Raw genomic sequence first — 19,714 nt, 5'->3', positions numbered from 1 at the left:
GAGTCAATTTAAAAGGGGGAAAATGTACTACATGAGCCTTGAAGAATTATGATAAAAAATTTTGATGAACAGCAGATTTAACGGGATTAGGGTTGATGGAGAATGGAAAGTTGAAATATTGTAAGCAGAGAAGTGAATTTCAGAATTTGAATTCTAAAAGGTAGAAGGGTTTCAACTAACAACAAATGCCCAGTACATGGCCATGGGAATTGGTTTCAAGAACAGAAGTAAAAGTCATTGGAGTACTGGGAATCAAAGACTCTGAGGTTAATGGATTGAGGAAACAATTTCTGAAATTTACTCATGATGATGGTAATAGTTAGCAGAGAGAAGAGAACCATGAATTAGGAATGAAGTTTTACAAAAATAGGGACGGATGACAGAATTGATTAGAGTGGGGTTAAATTGAAATGAGTAGAAGGCTTGCTTCAAAGCAGGGTGGAGTGTTTGGTGTTCAAGGCTAGTTTTAGATGAGTGACCTGGGATAGGATAATGTGGAGCAAAAATTATGTAAATTTTTCTTCATTACTAGCATGCAGAGAAAAGAAAAAGGAACAGCTTCTATTTCTGAAAACTACATGTGGGGCATTATAGTGAGATGAAACCAAGTTTTAATTAAGCAGAGAGATAGATAAATGGAGTGATCTCATGAGAGGATGACAATCTTCAGATGTTTACTGACCACAGACTTGGAGTTTAGAGAAGGTTTTATGGTAGAAAAATTTGATGAGACTATGAAAAGGAGAAGGGAAAAGGTGGGGTAGGAAATGGAATGAAATTAGTTTGCTTGTGATAGATAGAGAAAAACATGGAATGTCTATGCAGATATGACAATTTAAAAAAAAATTTATGTATCAAGGTCAAGAAAAAGTGATTTCAAAAATAAAGTACATGATAAGAGGTTAATAATGAGAATTAAAAGGGAGACTCAGTATGCTTTACAGAAAGACAAAGCTGTGATAGCAAAAATTCAATATTGAGATTGGGTCTTTAGAGAGAGAATATATTTCTACCCACCATACCTACCCAGAAGCCATCAGACCTTTTCATTGTATGCATGTTTACGTCACTCTGGCCTTCAAGATATAAGTCTGGTGCTCACTTTGGCAGCACGTATACTAAAATTTTAACAAAACGGAGAAGATTAGCATGGCTCCTGTGCAAGGATGACACACAAATTCGTGAAGCATTCCATATTTTTGTACTTATCAATAAAAGATTCAGAATCAATGAATGACATATCTTTTAAAAAAAGAAATAAGTCTAAGAATTTTGGGAAAATGCTCATAGATTATGAAAAATGACATTTACTAGGTGAAAAGGAATTGATCCAATTAAAACTTATTTACTGTAACTATGCACCATCAGAATTTTCTTTAGAGAAAATTGTTCCTGGTTGATATAGCAAGATTATAATCAGAAGACAATGTGTCACATTGGAACAAACGGCAGAAAAAAGAGACACACGAGAGTTGGGACTGACATCATATGAGACTGCAGTACCATTTTGCCTACACAATGAAAACATTTGTTGGATGTAAAAGAATTGTTTTATTTACATGCCTCAGAGTTTCAGTCCATGTTCCCTAAAGAAGCTGTTTTGAAGACAGAGAGATTTCATCTGTTTTCTCTGTAGAGAATAGTTTCAATCGTATATCTTAGAAAACATTCCTGTGCTTAGCTGTTTATCAAAAGAGAATCATAAGTACTAAAAAGTCATTAATCTATTAGACTAACTAGAGGTAGTTAAGTTTGATATAATTTCTTAGAACCACTTCCCCTCTTCTACTAGCGTACATGGTTTCAAATATGCATGATGGATAATGAAATAATTCTTTTACAGAGAACTAGTCAATATGATGTGTATTTAACTATGAATTGTTTTCCTTGTGATAGTAGATGTGAAACTTGCTGGCTATATGAACTGTTTACACAAGTTCCAAGCTTTCCACTCTTGAAAGAGTTTAATCACGTTTTTTAAAACCTATTTTCACTCAACTGTTAACCTTTTCAGCACAAAAGCATTAAAATGCCGCAGGTTAAATTCCTTGACATTTTAAGGCAATAAGAATTTTTTCTCTGTCAACTTCTACATCCTGTCTCCAGCTTATTTCCAACAGAAATCTTTTCTATAGATAGGGGTAGAGAGAGACTGAGAGCTATACACTACTGCCATAAAGTTGGACTCGGAAATTTAAGCCTTTGAATCTGAAGAGTCTTTGCAATAGACTTTGGTGTGCAGCATGCCATGAAGAACTGCTTGAGGGCAGGATTCATGCTAAAAAATATGTTTTCCTGAACTACATTGACTTATTTAGGTGTTCTATGTTACAGCAGCAGTCTAAGTACATAGTCGGTGGATCTGAAGCAGTTGGCATTTAATGACATTGCTTAGCCTTGTATGTTTTCACCTTTCCCCTCAACAAGATTAGAAGCTTGCTGTCACAGCAAATTAGGCTTTGGTTAATTTTATAGTATATTCAATGCATAAATGATGGAACACATGAATCTTAATGCACATTCTTTAAATTCCAAATTCTCCTGAATTGACCATTGGGGCCATTCCATTTATTGATCTTTGTCTTGTGTATGCACATATGTATGTATGTATATATGAGTATATATATGTGTGTGTGTGTGTATATATATGTATAGTTAATCTATAATTTTTACTGTGTCAGATCATTTTTCTCTGAGGAAATTTAGATATATTTCTGCTATGGGTAATGCTTTGCAAAAGTATATACTGCCAAAACACACAGTCTTTTAGTAGAAGCTATACATCCATCATCTGACCATAGTCACAACTTTGGTAACATAGTGTAAGGGTCTTTAAAGATACCTGACAAATATAATTGTTCTGATGGCCATTCTCTTCCTTTGTCCTAAGTATGAATTTAGAACTTATGGATTTATAGAATTCCTTTTTATTTTCTATTGTAAAGATAAATCTACTGGTGCCTTATCAAGGCTACTTAGAATTCGATAATAGAATGTATCAGACTGTCATTTTTGAAAGAAATAGACCTTGAAGAGAATGAAAAACTAGTTTTTATATGACAGAGTAATAAAGATGTCATCTCTCCCTACAACCCTGTTTCTTGAATGTCATTTTTTACAGCTAGGAAAATTAATATATTTCAAAAGATATAAAGTATAAGAAACAGGCATCAGTCACCTTCGTATTTTTAATGAAAGTGCTGTAGAAAAAGCACAGTTTTAATCAATTTTGGATAACTAAGATATTTTTGTTTGCTCAGTTCTTAACACCACATCATATTACAAAAGAAATACTACTGAAGCATAGAAACGATTTTCTTCTATTTAAAATTCTTAAGGTTACATCTTATATCTTGTTTTAATTGCACTGGTGGTTGTGTGTTTTTTTTTTACTCCAACTGCTAGATCACATTTGTATGGCAACTTCCAATCTGTCAAAATGGCAGTCATTTATTGAAGGCTGCTATTAGCAGGAAAATTTGGTTTTAGAATATCTTACTAAATGACCACTCCTATATATCATTCTGATATGAACAGTTTAAGTAAGTGCTGATACTCAAGTTCAAATTCATATTTTTTCTTCAAACTTACAAGTCCAAGTTTTGGTCAAAAGTCTAAAATTGATCTCATAATCATCTCCTATAAACTCATGCTTCCTCTTGTATTGCTCATCTCTCACTAGAAGTAGGATGGGACCTCTGTCATTCAGGCTGGAAACTTGAATTATTACCTCTCTCCTTTATCCTACACAACTCACATTCCTAAATCCTTTGGACGGTCCCTTTATAATGTCACCCTATCATCTCATTTTTTTTCAATTCTTATTTACAAATTTCTTCCTTTTTGGACTCTTGCAGTACTTTTCTAATAGCTTTTTCCATCTACATTCCATTCCATGTGATATACTGACATTAGAGTTAATCTTCCTAAAGTCATAAATTTGAATAAGCTATCATGGTCTGCTCACACACTCTTTAAAGCTCACCACTGACCAGAGTAAAAATAAATACATGTGTCTCTTATTCAGGGAACCCCATAATCATCTCTACCATCCTAACCCTATTTTCCATGAATCCTTCTTCTAAAATGATAGCATATTTACTGAATTAGTCTTCAGAGCACTCTTAGAGAATACTCTATCCTTTCAGTTTAATCAGAATACCATCCTCAACATGTCAGAATATAATCCATTTCTAAATCTCAGTTCAAGTGTAATTGTTTTTGTTAAGCTTTTAATAATCTCACATCCATGACATCCAAATATTGTAAAGCCATCCAAATATTGTAGAGATGGTGAGAATATGAAAAGCAAATTAAGTTCTAACTCCTGTCCTCAAGGAATTCATTATTTAATGGGGAAAATAAGAAAGCAAATAGTAACATAAATGGCATATACCCCTTACCTATAATAAAGCTGTTATTTACTATCAGAACAGAAGAGTAAATGAATACTCTTTCTAGAGCAGTCAGGGAACATCTTATAGAAAAGGTATGATTTGAGCTAGTTCTACAACCAGGATAAAGGAAGGACATTCCATACAGAAGAAACAGCATCCAAAGGCAATAATTAGTTAATTCAGCCAATAAATCTTTATTGAGAATCTATTGTATGTTAGACACAACTATACACTGAAGATGCTATAGAAGGAGGGAGGGAGAGGAGCAAGAAGAATTAGGAGAATGGAAAGATCATGGTGACTCTTTAGATGTGTGAGGGTGTGAAGGTGGAAAAATCCACCATGACTCTCAAGTTTCTTAATTGGAAGGAATGATGATTGGATTATTTTCCAACTTATTAAGTTTAAATTGAGTGCAACATGTCCATCCGGTAAATGGAAATGTGGGTTCATGGATTCATTAACACTTAAATGACATTTGAAGACATGGGAACAGATCTTTAAAAAAAAATAAAACATGTATCTTGAGACTATCAAGGTGTCTCAGAAACTAAGAGAAATGATTCCTTCAAGAAACAGGGAGTGTTCAACAGTTTTAGGTGGTACAGAGCAGTCACACAAGTGATTGGACTCAATTCTTAAGAGGCCATCTTATTTTTACTCTCTCAGAGCCCAGTTTAAAAAGGATGATGGTACAGGCGGAATGCAGTGGCTTGCTCTATGAATAAGAATTGAAAAAAGTAAGTACAGATGGTAAGGAGAAACTTCCATCTCAGGAAGTCATAGAACTAAAAGAAAGTGAAATATAGATATGTTCAGAAGAAGAGGTTATTTTTGGTAGGGGAGAAAACTAAGTTGAAAATTGAAGAAAACACATAAATGAAAAGGTAGAGATTAAAGCTTCAAGAGAGAGAAAAGAACAGATGAGCATCTCTCTGGTGAAAGGAAGGAGGCAATAGAAATGAATCTTGGTGGAAGGAGTTCTCTAGGAAAACAACAAGAACACAGATAAAGATGAAATCACATTTTAGTTAAGTTTAGGGCTGAAAATGAGGAAAACTGGGGAGTTCAATGGCTATTTTTTTTCCCAGTGAATGATACCAATTTTATGTTCTTATGGCATTTCACATTTCTTTCAAAGCATTCATCGACTTCTACTCTGAATCACAGATATTTGAATCTGTAGTTTAATTTCCCAACAAAAGCATGAGGTTTTTAAAATCAGGAACCACACCCAGTTCTCTTACATTCCCACAACATTTAGGCCAATACATAGTAAGTTGTAATTTGGGGGGTGAGGGAGGGGAAAAATATAACAGGCTTTTGTAGCTGTTTCATTAAATAATAATTCTGAGAAATATATTCACTACATAATCTTATATGACCAGCCACAGTAAAGAGAAAACAATGGGTGAAACACTAGGTTATAAAACTAATGAAGGATGAGAGATTGTTAGGAAAAATACTGTGAAAAATGGGTTATCAAATGGATCTACCAATTCAGATCAACCAGCTAGAAAAATGTTGTATTGATGTATTTGATGATTTCTCTATACTTATCCTCCGTGATGGATTGTATTATTGTTCCAAGTAGTTACTCGCTGCCTTTCTCTGAGAAAGGATTATAATTTCCTATTTACAGAAGTCAGTTTTGGCCATAAGGCTTACTTTGGCTCCTCCTTGTGAAGGAATTACAGATCCATTGATTAAATTCAAGAGTGGCTGTGTGACTTTCTTTGACCAATAACATAAAGAAGTGACATAATTTGTTGATTTACTCCCTCCTCCCTACTATGTAATTGGCAGTGTTGCAGAATAAGGGTTTCTCCCTCAGGTGTGCTGTAGATGACACAGTTAATGGATATTTATGTGACTGAGGAATAAAACTTTGTCCCTGTAAGTGACTAAAATTTTAGAATCATTTATCGTAGCAAATAATCTTCAATGATACATCATCCTCCTCAAGAAGGCATCAAGGATACCATGAATCAGGAAGATAAGGACTTACTTCCTCTTACAATTCAATCCAACTATAGGAAAAATATACACAAATGAAACAATTAAAAAAATAAAGCAATGGCCTCTAAGTGGAATAAAATAGAAGTTGAAGTAGATATATGAGTACCTAAGGACTGGAAACAGGTGGCCTAAATAAGTAAAAAAGAAAAAAAAACCTTTGCAGAAGAAAGTATATATTTGGAGTTAAGTTTTAAAAGAGGTAAAGGACAGGAGCTAAAGAGGAGAATGAAGAGTTGTCTCAGACATACAGAATTTCATGCCATCTTCATAACCTCCTAAATTTTACATTGAATAAAACAACACAAAATTTGCAAGCCCAACCACCTTTACTTAAATAATCTTTCAAATTGGTTCTGTTCTTCAACAAAACAACTTGGGTAAAGAGTTTAAGTTGTTCTCACTAAAGATAATTTCAAAGAGAACTAAGCTTAGGCTAAGGAGTGATCTTACAGTAGACTAACAATTTTTATCCAATGTGACTCCACAATAATAGAATAAGCTTAGAAACAAAAGCAAAAACATAAATAAGTGTATATATGTGTGAATGTGTGTATGTGTATGTGTAGCCTAAGAATTCTACTCTGCTTGATAAATACATATTTAAAAGCTATACATTTTGGTGCCCCAACCATTTGAGTAATAATAAGGTTTCAGTAAAACAAGAAAGCATATACCAGAATTGAAGAGTTTTAATTTATTGATCAATATTGAATTGTTGGCAGCTTCCGACTAATACAGGGCAAAAAGTTTTAAACTGTAACAACTGTATTATATTGAAGTGGTTCCATTCATTTTGAAAAGTTTTGGGCTCTAGCAGACTATTTTAAGAGTGTGACTGTGTAATGATGGGCTTTTATGATAAATGGATGTGCACCCCTCTTATATCCTGTAAGAAGTAATAGAAATCTTGTTTTAACAATATAAGGTGGCTATAGAGTCCTGTTTCTGTGAAAATGTTAGTACTTCCAAAAATTGTTTCAAATTATCTTTGAACTTGTTTATGTAGATTAAGTTCGTAGAAAATTATATAATACCTAGGCTTTTCAATCTGTTTGCTATAGCTAAAATGACATAACTCCAGAGAGTGAGTTTATTTTTAGACTTCTTTCTGTAGCTTTTAAGAGTTAAAGAAGTATGCTGCATGTCGAAAATGTTTGTTTCTCTTGTTCAGAAAAGTATTCCAATATTCTTTAAATCAATTAAAATATCAAGTTGTATTGATTTTTTTAAAATTCATAACTCATCAGTTATTTGATTAGAAGAGCCATTAAGGGAAAATTGATGATCCCAAAATTTAAAATCATCTCATTTCACTATAATTTTCCTTTAAGCTCTGCTTCCAAGAAATGACACAAATCATTGTGATTTGTGGCCTAAGGTAACAGACTATAATTGCTTACCAAGTTCTGTTCAACAAGTTGATTTGAGAGGAAAACTTCCGGCTTGTTTGAGAGTAGAGCACCTGAGACTAATCTACTTTTGACAGTGCTCATTAGCAAGTCAATTGTAGACTAAATACTTTCTCTCAGAGGGACTTTAACCAAGTCAGAGCTCATTAGTAAGGAATCCTTGGTGGCCAAACAGGTTCCCTGCAGATTACACAGATCAAGCTTTCTTCAGTTAAGTCTGGTTTTAATAATTTGTCTCTCAAAAATTTTCTTAATTATAGCAAATTGATACTACATTTTCCTTAATACATTTAATTAACTTTTTAATGATATATAGAGCATTGGGATGCAGTCTGGGTATCTGACTGAATATTTCTTTTGAAAATCTTCTTGAATTTAACTTGGGCTTTAAGTTCCTCTGATATTTTCTCTACTAAAAAAGTAAGCAGAACCCTGAAGCATCCAATTTGAACATTAATAGTTCATCTGCAATTAATGTAGAAATAAAGGAAAGGCATGGCTGTGCGAATTAAATGCCCTTTGAAAAACCAAAGCAAATAGATTTTTTTTTCAGTTGTCAAAAATTTTCTCTCTGGTGCTCTAAATTTTTGTTAGCCCTTTAAAATCACTGAAATGCCTTTTTGTTGCTATTTTACCAAATAAGAATACTACCTCCCAATCTCCTCAATATAATTTTGGAGGCGTAGCTTATTTGTTGTATATAGAAAGGACAGGGAGTCTGTAATCAGGCATACTTGAGTTTAGATCCTGTTCTATCACTGACTAGCTATGTAAACTGGGAAAATAAATGCAACTTTTCTGGATATGGAAATGGCACCTACCTCACAGTGTTGTTGTGAGGAATTATATAATTTGATACATGCAAACACATAGAACAGTGCCTGGGATATAATACATTCTCAATAAATGCAAACTTTTATTGCTATTATATTCTATTAGTACTATTACTATTACCATTTCTATTATCACTATTACATATGAAACAAGAATAATAAAAATAATTCAGAGGTAGTATCCACCTAGCAAGGTCTTATAGTAAGCCTTCAACAATTGATCAATTCCATCTCCTGTGAGGCTGCAAAAAAATCAGTCATTTTTTTACAAGAGAAAAAAAGGCAACAGATTTGGATGTTTCCTCGAAGGCAAGGGATTCTTTGTTAAGCATGATAGATTATTAATTCAACTGGCAAAAATTACTGCAGTGATATGAAGTAACAGCGTACAAGACAAAGGGAAACTGATCAATTTGAAAGCTAACTAGAGTCAACTTATCAGCTTGAAAAGTTAGAAGTACATCCTTCATTCCCTCATGTCTTTGTCTCTCAACTCCCATAATTATTAGTCATTGAACACTCTCCATAATGAAACAAAGCCACCAGACATTAGGTGGCTGCAACAATCTGAGCTCTTACATCTGAAGCCCTAGCTAGTGAAGATGCTGCTCACAGGAGCAGTATGAACAGCAGCGACAGCTTTCATTAGGTCTCCGATTTCAGAAGTGGCTCCTATAGGTTCTGCATTTGGCAATATGATTGACAAATGTCCAGAGAACTCCTTCCAGTATCAAACATATAAAACATTTTCTCAGGATAGTAATATCTGTAGGCACTTGCCAGAAGCACAGGTAGAGCCTCCCTACAGGAACCTAAAATAAAGTCCTCAAAGAATTCCTAAGGAACAGAAGTTATAATAAAGAACATAACAAAAAAATAAGGTAAAAAGCAGCATAAGGGAGAGTTATAAGAAACAATAAACTGCAAATCAGAACCCACAAAGACTGCAGATAATAGAATTATCAGTACAGAATATAAAATAATCATATTGAATACATTAAAAATAAAAGAAAACAGCAAAATATGATGAAGAGTAAGAGACTATCCAAATATGTAGGCATGTTTGAAAAATAAGCAAATAGAATTGCCATAACTGAAAAAAGAGTAAAAAATGAAATTAGAAACTTAGTAGATGGGGTAAAAAAGAGATATATACATCTCATGAGAGAATGAATAAACTAGAAGATTGCTCAAAAGCAACTGAGTTGATTTCAGCACAGAAATACAAACAGATGGAAATATAAAATACAGGTTAGAAGAAACAGAGAATAGAGTGAAAGTAAAATGCCAATATTTCTCATTGGCATTCTAACAAGGTAGGTTAGAGAGGATTGGGGGACAGAAAATTTTCCAAAAGAAAATGATTGATAATTTCCCAGAATTGTTGAAAGCCACCAATCCTGAGAATCATAAATTTAAAAACATTCATATAAACCACATAACAGAGAAATTCTGGAGTAGCCAAGGCTCCAAGGTGATGAGAAGGCATGCAGGAAAAGATGCTCTGCAAGGGACAATGTTAGACTGAGAATGGTAGCTCCACATCATCAGCCAGAAGACAGGGGAATATCTTCATATTCCTGAGGGAAGTTAAAAGGTCAAAGTAACTAGGTGAGTGAAAAATAAAAGAAATGCAACTTTAAAAATGGTAGGAAAAGTTCATGGCATCCTTGTTGGCTCCTCACTCAACTCCTCCTTGGCATGATGTGGATCCAGTTTGTGTTTCCATTGTAGGTTCCTGGTTCTGGCCCAGAGAAAGTAGAGTAACCCTGTGTACATGCTGGGGTACCTGTTGGTGCCGATATATTAGTTGGGAGCCTGAAAAATTCTGAAGCAAGAAACTCTTCTGGTATTCTTCATCCTAGAACTTGTCTTGCAGGCAGAAGGAGTTTGCCTACAGCTAAAGAAGTATAAGAAACAATTAAGTAAAAGCAGCTTGGGACAAAGGATTACCTATTTTAAGTCATAAAATAAAGCACCTCTGAGGAGAAGAAAGTCTACTTCACAGGGAGTAGAGAGAATATTTGAATTCCAACAAAAAGGGGAGTTCCAAGGGCCAGGAGCAAGCAAAAGCCCAGGACAAGATACAACCTAAGACAAGACAGAATGTAAACTTTACATTTGCCTCAGGCTCATCTTCTTGATAGGAAAGCTAAACACTGAAGGAGAACACCAGCCAACACATAGTCAAGTTTCAAAGACTGGGAAAGGTGTTTTTATTTTGGTCCAGCCTAAAAGGGAATCTCTGTCATATCACTACCTGGATATAAATTTAAGGACTAAATCCCAGAGTCAACACTTAGATATATTAGAAGGTATTTTGTGCAACAAAAGATTATAATACAATAAAAAAACAGGAAATGATGGACCATCCAAAAGAACAAGATTAAAATCCAGAAACCTCCCAATGAAGAAAACCAGACTTTAAACATACTGAACAGATTTTCAAAAATAACCCTCAATATGCTCAAGGAGATATAGGAAAACACAGAGAAATAACTAAAATATATCAGGAAAATGATGAATGAACAACAGGAGAATCACAAAAAAGAGATAGAAATGTTAATAAGGATAAAGAGAAATACTGGAGTTGAAGACCACAATAACTGAAATGAAAAATTCCCCTAATGGATTTCAATAGCAGATTGGAGCTGACAGAAGAAAGAGTCAGAGAACTCAAAGACAAGACGATGGAAATTATTCGGGCTGAGTGTCATGGTCAGGTTCATGTGTCAGTTTGGCCAAGTGGTGGTACCTGTTTTTCTGGTTGGGCAAGTGCTGGCCTGTCTGTTTCAATGAGGATATTTCATAGAATTAGATCATGATCATGTCAGCTGCATCCACAGCTGATTCCATTTGTAATCAGCCAAGGGGAGTGTCTTCTGCAATGAGTGATGCTCAATCTAATCACTGGGAGCTTTTTAAGGAGGATTCAGAAGAGACAGGTTCTCTTCCTGCTTCAGCTGGCAAGCCTCTCCAGTGGAATTTGTCCAGAGCCTCCATTGGAATTGTCGGCTTCACAGCCTGCCATGTGGATTCTAGACTCTGCATTCCTATGGTCATGTGAGACACTTTTATATAAGCTTTATATTTTAAAGTGTTCCCTGTTGATTCTGTTTCTTTAAAGAACCCTAACTCATACACTGAGGAACAGAAATTTTAAAAAGAATAAAAAAATGAACAGAGTCAAAGAGACCTGAGGCACACCATCAAGTGTACCAATATAAGCCAGATGGTACCCCTAGAAGGAGACAGAAGTAGTTTTCAAAGAAATAACGGCAGAAAACTCCCCAAATATAATGAAAGATATGAGTAGGTACATTCAAGAAGGCCAACAACTCCAAACAGGATAAACTTGAACTGAAATACACCCAGACATATGGTCACCAAATTATCAAATGCTAAGGACAAGGAGACAATTCTAAAAGTTTCAGCAGAAAAACCACATGTTATGTACAAGGGAGTACCAATAAGATTAAATGTCATTTCTCATTAGAAACTATGGAGGCAAGAAGGCAGTGAGAAAGTGCTGAAAGAAAACATGTGTACCAAGGATTTTGTATACAGTGAGTTGTCTTTCAAAAATAAGGGAGACGTTAAGACAGTCCAAGAAAAACAAAAACTGAGGGAGTTCATCAACACTATACCTCCCTACAAACAATGTTAAAGGGAATTTGTCAGACTGAAAGAAAGGACACTAGATCAAAGCAGCATAGAGAAATAAAGCCCTCTGGTAAAGAATCTAAAATTAAAATGCATAAAAAGTAATGATGCATCACCAAAATCAATTTCAGAACATTTTCATTACTCCAAAAATAAAAACTTCATAACCTTTAGCAGCCACCACAACTCTGTAATTATACTAAAAGCCATTGATTATACATTTTAGATGGATTTTATTGTTTGTGAATATATCTCAATAAAATTGTCTAAAAATAGTAATGACATATCTATGGTTTGGACTTATATTGAATAAAGATATCATTTGTGACAAGCACAACAAAAACATGGGAGGAAGGAGGGATTTAAGAACAGTGCATTTGTATGCTATGAACATTAAGATGGTATCAAGTCAAAATTGATTGTTGTAGATTTAGGATATTAAATTTTAGTCCTCTGGTAATCAGAAAGAAAATGCAGGAAAATATATACAGAAAGAAATAAGAAGGGACTCAAAATGGTATAATATAATAAATAAAAAAAATTAAAGGAAACTTAAACAGAAGAATTGAGGGGTAAAAAAATGTATGACTTCCAAAACTGAATAGGAAGATGCACAAGAAAGTTTTTCATTATCAGTAGTTACTTTAAATGTAAATGGATTAAACCCTCCCATAAAAGACAGAGATGGGCAGAATGGATAGGAAAGCAATGACCCAACTACATACTATTTACAAGAGATTCACCTTAAATTTGAAGATATAGGTAGGTTGAAAGTGAGAGGTTAGAAGAAATATATACCATACAAATAGTGATCAAAGGGGAGCAGAAGTAGCTATACTAACATCAGATAAAATAGACTTTGATTAAAAAAACTCTTCCAAGGGCCAAAGAAGCCCACTATATATGATAAACAGATAAATTAAATAAAAAGACATAACAAGTATAAATATATATGCACCTAATACCAGAGTCTGAAAATATGAAGCAAATATTGATGAATTTATATGGAAAAATAGATTATTTTACATTAATGGTAGGATCTTTCAATACATCACTTTCAATAATGGACAAAACATCTGGAGAGATGATCAATAAAGAAATAGAAGAGGTGATGATGTTATAAGGCAATCATACTAATATATATTTTTAGAACACTTTACTCAATAGCAGCAGAATGCACATCTTCTGTAGTGCCCATGGGAATATTCTCCAAGATAGGCCAACTTTTAGTTCACAAAACAAGTCTCAGAAATGAAAAAAAAAAAATTGAAATCATACATGATTCTCCAGCCACAATGGAGTAATATTGAAAAATAATAACAGAAGGAGAACTAGAAAATTAATGAATACTTAGAAATTCAAAGGTGCATTTAAAAAAATAATTGGTCAAATAAAAAATCAAAAGGGAAATTAGGAAATATTTTGAGACAAATGAAAATTAAAACAAAACATATAGCAGCAAAGCTAGTGGTGAAAGAGAAATGTATAACTACTCAAATTGAAAATGAAGAGAGATAGCAAATCAATGACCTAACCTCACAAGTAGAGGGTCTAGGAGAGGAAAGGAAAACTAAGCTCAAAGCAAGCAGAAGGAATGAAATAACAAAGATTAGAATAGAAATGAATGAAATGCAAAATTAAAAACATACAGAGACTCAGAAAACCCAAACGTTGGTTCTTTGAAAAGATCAGTACAAAGTGACAAATATTTACCTAGACTTATGAAAAAACACAAGAGAGAGGATGCAAGGAATTAAAACCAGAAATGAAAGAGGAGACGTTACTCTCAACAGAAGTAAAAAAGATTATAAGAGGATATCACGGACAACTGTTTGCCAGCACTAGATAACCTTGATGAGATGGACAAATTTCTAGAAATATATAAACCACCTACACAGGATGAAGAAAATAGATGGTCTCAACAGTCCAATGACAAGTAAAGATATTGACTCAGTCATTAAAAAGCTCCCAAGAAATCAAAGCCCAGATTAAATGGCTTCACTAATGAATTTTAACAAGCATTGCAAGAAGAATTAATATCAATCCTGCCCCAAATCTTCCAAAACATTGATGAGAAGGGAACACTTCCTAACCTGTTCAATGAGGCCCATATCACTAATACCAAAGCTAGAAAACAATGTCACAGGAAAAGAAAATGACAAACCAATATAGATGCAAAAATATTCAGTGAAACACTAATAAACTGAATTCAACTGCAAATTAAAGGAATTACACCCCATGATCAATTAGTTGATTATTTATCCCAGATATGCCAGTATGGTTCAACATAAGAAAATCAATTAATGTAATACATAATATTAATTAAATGAAGGAAAAAACACATCATCTCAATTGATGAAGAAAAAGGCATTTGACAAAATCCAGTACTCTTGCTTGATAAGAACACTCAGAATACTATGAATAAAAGTAATCTTCCTCAATATGATAATGGGCATATGTGAAAAACCCACAGTTAACATCATATTCAATGGTGAAAATCTGAAAGTATTCCTTTCAGATCAAGAACAAGACAAGAATTTCCACTGTCACTACAATTAGTCAACACTGTACTGGAAGTTCTAGCCTAAGCAATTAGGTAAGAAAAAGAAATAAAAGCTACCCAAATTGGAAAGGAAGAACTCAAACCTTCCCTGTTTGCAGATTACATTATCTCATATATAGAAAAATCCTGAAAAATCCTCGAAAAAGCTAGTGGAGCTGCTAAATAAATTCAATAAAGTGTCAGGATACAAGACCAAAATAAGCAAAAATAAATAATGTTTCTATTAATTAGTAATGGACTATCTGAAGAGGAATACAAAAAATCCATTTACAACAGCAACTAAAAGAATCAAATATCAAGGAATAAATTTAATCAAGGATGCAAAGGACTTATACCCAGATAACTACAAAACATTGCTAAAAGAAATCAAAGAAGACAAAATAAGTGAAAGGATATTCCATGTTCATGGATTAGAAGAAAAAAAATGTTAACATTTAAATTCCACCCAAAATGATTTACAGATCAACAGAATCTCAATCAGAATTTGAATAGCTTTTCTGAAGAAATGGAAAACCCAATTATCAAATTGATATGGAAGGGTAAGAGGCTTGAATTGCTAAAATCCCCTGGGAAAAGAGGAACAAATTTGGAGGACTCACACTTCCCAGTTTTAAAACTTATTACAAATAAATCTCCAATAATCAAACATGGCACTGGCATGAGGATATACATATAAAACAGTGGAATTAAGTGGAGAGTTCAAAATTAAAACCTTACTTTTATGGCCAATAGACTTTTGACAAGAGTACCAAGTCCACTTATGGGGAAAGCATAGTTTATACCATACCAACAAATGGTGTTGGGTAAACTGGATATCCATATAAAAGAGAATGAAGGTGGACCCCAGCTTCATACCATATACAAAATTAATTGCAAAATGGATCAAAGACCTAAACATAAGAATCAAAACTATGAAACTTTTGGAAGAAAACATAAGAAGCATCTTCAGAAACTTGTATTAGACAATGGCTTCTGAGACTTTACACCTAAAGCATGAGCAGCAAAAGAAAAAATAGATAAATGAGACTTTATAAAAATTGTAACCATTTGTGCATGAAAGAATTTTAAAATGAAAGTAAAAAGACAACCAATAAAATGAGAGGGAATAGTTGGAAACCTTTTATCTTTCAAGGGTTTAATTTCAAGACTATATAAAGAAATCCTATAACTTAAAAGCAAAAAGACAAATCCCCAACTAAAAAGTAGGCCAAGCACTTGAACAGACATTTCTCCAAAGAAGATGTACAAATAGCTAAAAAGCACATGAAAAGATGCTCAACATCATTAGCCATTAGGGAAATGCAAATCGAAATGACAATGAGATACAATTTTACACACACTAGATGGCTACTATTAGAAATCAGAAAATTACCAGTATGGGAGAGGATGAGGAGAAATAGGAACTCTTATTCACTGTTGGTGGGAATTTAAAATGGTGCAGTCTTTGTGGAGAACAGTTTGGTGATTCCTCAAGAATTTAAGTATAGAATTACCATATGACCCAGTTATGCCACTTTCAGATACAAGTCCAAAAGAATTGAAATTAGGGACACAAGCAGATATTTTCATATCGATGTTCATTGCATAGTGGCATTATTCACAATTGCCAAAAGATGAAGCAACTCAAGTGATCACCAACAAAATGTGATATATGTACACATATACACACAATGGAACGTTATTTAGCCATAAAAAGGAATGAAGTTCTAATACATGAGACAATGTAGATGAACTTTGAAGACATCATGTTGAGTGAAATAAGCCAACTATAAAGGAACAAATATAGTATGATCTCACTGAGAAGAAAAAAAATTAGAATAAACAAATTCATTGAGTCATAAACTAGCATACACATTACCAGGTACCGAACTGGGGGCTGGGAATGGGAGTAAAACTTAATTGCCACAGAGTTTCAGTTTAAGTTCATGGAAAAATATTTTTATGGATGGTGGTAATGTTAGCATAACATTATGATTGAAATTAACACCGCTGCATTATATATTTGATATGATATATTTGGTTTAAATGGCAAACTTTAGGTTTTATATATGTAATGAACAAAAGTTAAGAAAAATTTAAGATAGAATTAAAATATATTTAGTTGAGAGGGAAGACTGACTTGAGTTAAATTGTTTAAAGTCCCTCGCTATTCTGGAAGAGGATTAACACAGGTTATCTTTTTTAAACAAAAACATTTGAGAAGTTGTGGGTTTAAAGAACAATCATGCATAAAATACTGGATTCCTGTACACCACTGCAACACCAACACCTTGCATTTGTGTGGAACATTTGTTACAATTGATTATAGTACTTTTATTTAATAAGTGAACTATTTTTTTAACAGTAGAAGCCAGCATTTATTGAGAGATTCTATGTTGTAGGCACTGTATGAAGCAATTTACATGGATTACCTCATTTAAACCACCCAATACACAGGCTTGTGAAATATGTCCTATTATTTAAAACAATTTTTAAGTTAGAGACATTGTAAGTTTATGGGAAAATCTTGTAAAAAATTCAGTATTTCTATATAACCCCTTATTATTGACACTTTGTTTTAATGTGCAACCTTTGTTAGAACTGATGAAAGAATACTAAAATACCACTGGCTATCATCCATAGTTTACATGGTGTATTTTTCCCCATATATCACTCTATTTATCCATATATTAGGGTCATACATTTGTTATAACTCATGAAAGAATATTTTTACATTTATACTATTAACTCCAGGCCATCATCCACAACAGAGTTCACCCTGTTATACCTTTCCAAGTTTTATCTTTTAAATTTCATTCTAGTAACATAAACAATGTAAGACTTCCCACTTTCAACCACATTCACATTCATAATTCAGTGATAACTATACTCACAATAATGTGCTACCATCACCACAATCTATTTCCAAACCTTTACAATCAAACTGCCCTGGTTTGAAACTGTTGTGTACCCCAGAAAAACAATGTTCTTTAATCCTAATTCAATACTGCTGGGTGGGATATTATTAAGTTTTTTCCGTGGAGAGGTGACTCACTCAGTTGTGGGTGGGACCTTTGGATTAGGTGGTTTCTGTGGAGATGTGCTCCACACATTCAAGTTGGGGTTGATTGCTGGAGTCCTTTAAGAGGGAATGAAAAAGCTTGCAAGCCCACACAGCGAGAGACCTTTGGAAATCCAGAAGGAAACATCCCCAGGAAATCTTATGAAATGAGAAGCCAGGAGAAAAAGCCAGCAAATGTTGTCCAGGGCCTTCAGAGCTGGCAGAGGTGTGCAGAAGCCAGCGACCCAGCAGACACAAGTCACATGGCTTCCCAGTTGACAGAAGTGTTCCAAATGGCTTCAGCCTTTCTTAGAGTGAAGGTACCTTCTTGGTGGTGCCTTAGTTTGGATATTTTCGTGCTCTTAGAACTTACAACTTAATGAATTCCCTTTTAAAAGCCATTCCATTTCTGGTATATTGCATTCCGGTAGCTTTAACAAACTAAAAGACAACCTAAGTAGAAATCCTGTATAAATTCAGCATCAGCTCCCCATTCTCTACCAAAAACCTATCCCTTGTTGACTTATATTCTAGTTGCTAATCCTTTGAGTTTGATTATTTTAATTAATTCATACCATTGAGATCATACAATATTTGTCCTTTTGTGTCTGGCACATTTCACTCAGCATAATGTCCTCAAGTTTGTCCATGTAGTCAGACATCAGGACTTCACTAGTTTTCTTTTAAGAGTAAATATCTATAAGGGCATGTGTATTTGCTAAAGGACTTGTGTCTGGAATATATAAAGAACTCTTACAACTCAATAATAAAAAGACAAATAGTCCAATTAAAAATAGGCAAAATTGTTAAGTTAGTATGAAAACAAACGAGATTGTTAAAGATTTAGACTGTCATTTTTTTAACTGAAATTCTTTTATTTTTTTTTCATATAGCTGTGCATTTATCATCTCAATGGACTTTTTTGTTCTTTTTTTCTGAAAAATAACATCTATACAAAACAGTGGTAAATTGCAAAGCACATCTCAAAAATTAGGTGTAGAACAGATTTCAGCATTTGGTGTGGGTTACAATTCCACAATTTTAGGTTTTTACTTCTAGCCACTCTAAGATACTGGAGACTAAAATATCAATATAATGATTCAGCAATCACGCTCACTTGTTAAACCCTACCTTCTCTGTATAACTCCACAATCACCTTTGATCTTTCTCCCACTCTTTAGGGGTATTTAGGCTATGCCTATTTTAACTTTTTTATGTTGGAAGGGGCTATAAATAATATGAGATGGGGGATGGAACTAGCTGATGTTCTGGAGAGGCTGCTGCTCTGCATTTCAGGACTCATCTGGTCCTGGGAAACGTCTGGAGGTTGTAGGTTTCTGGAAAGTTACCCTACTGCATGGAACCTTTGTAGAATCTTATACAATTCCCTAGGTATTCTTTAGGACTGGCAGGAGTGGTTCTGGTTGGGGTTTGGCAAGCTATGATAGGTAGCAATGGCTAACTGAAGCTTGCTTAAGAGTTTTCTATTTGAACTCTCTCAGCCACCAATACTTTATTTTTTACACTTCTTTCCCCCCTTCTGTTCAGGATGTAATTGTTGCTCCCACAGTGCCAGGACCAGACTCGTCCCTGGGAGTCATCTCCCAGGCCACTAGGGAGACTTTCATCCCTGGATGGCATGTTCCATGTAGTGGGGAGGGCAATAGATCAAGGGCTTGATCTATTGAACTGGGTGTCCCTAATGTTTAACACAGTATCAGGGGTTTCCCTGGTGCTCCAGTGGTAAAGTTTAATAATTCCATATTTTTTCTTCCATCCCTCAAGAGACT

At 34.1% G+C, this 19,714-nt stretch overlaps 1 protein-coding gene and 1 non-coding gene across 3 annotated transcripts in view; one reads left to right on the top strand and one right to left on the bottom strand.

Moving 5' to 3' along the window:
* Positions 1–19,714, bottom strand: part of SPAG16 (sperm associated antigen 16) — a 1,149,776-nt gene that overhangs the window by 37,612 nt on the left and 1,092,450 nt on the right. The gene's annotated exons all lie outside the window — the stretch shown is intronic.
* On the top strand, positions 1,095–1,201 carry LOC143678434 (U6 spliceosomal RNA). The gene has a single exon (XR_013173244.1). It is a non-coding gene; the product is annotated as a U6 spliceosomal RNA (small nuclear RNA).

This window comes from Tamandua tetradactyla, chromosome 3 (assembly GCF_023851605.1).
Source record: "Tamandua tetradactyla isolate mTamTet1 chromosome 3, mTamTet1.pri, whole genome shotgun sequence".
NCBI lineage: Eukaryota > Metazoa > Chordata > Mammalia > Pilosa > Myrmecophagidae > Tamandua > Tamandua tetradactyla.
The sequence above is the reverse complement of the archived record's forward strand: the minus strand, read 5'-3'. Positions and strand labels throughout refer to the sequence as shown.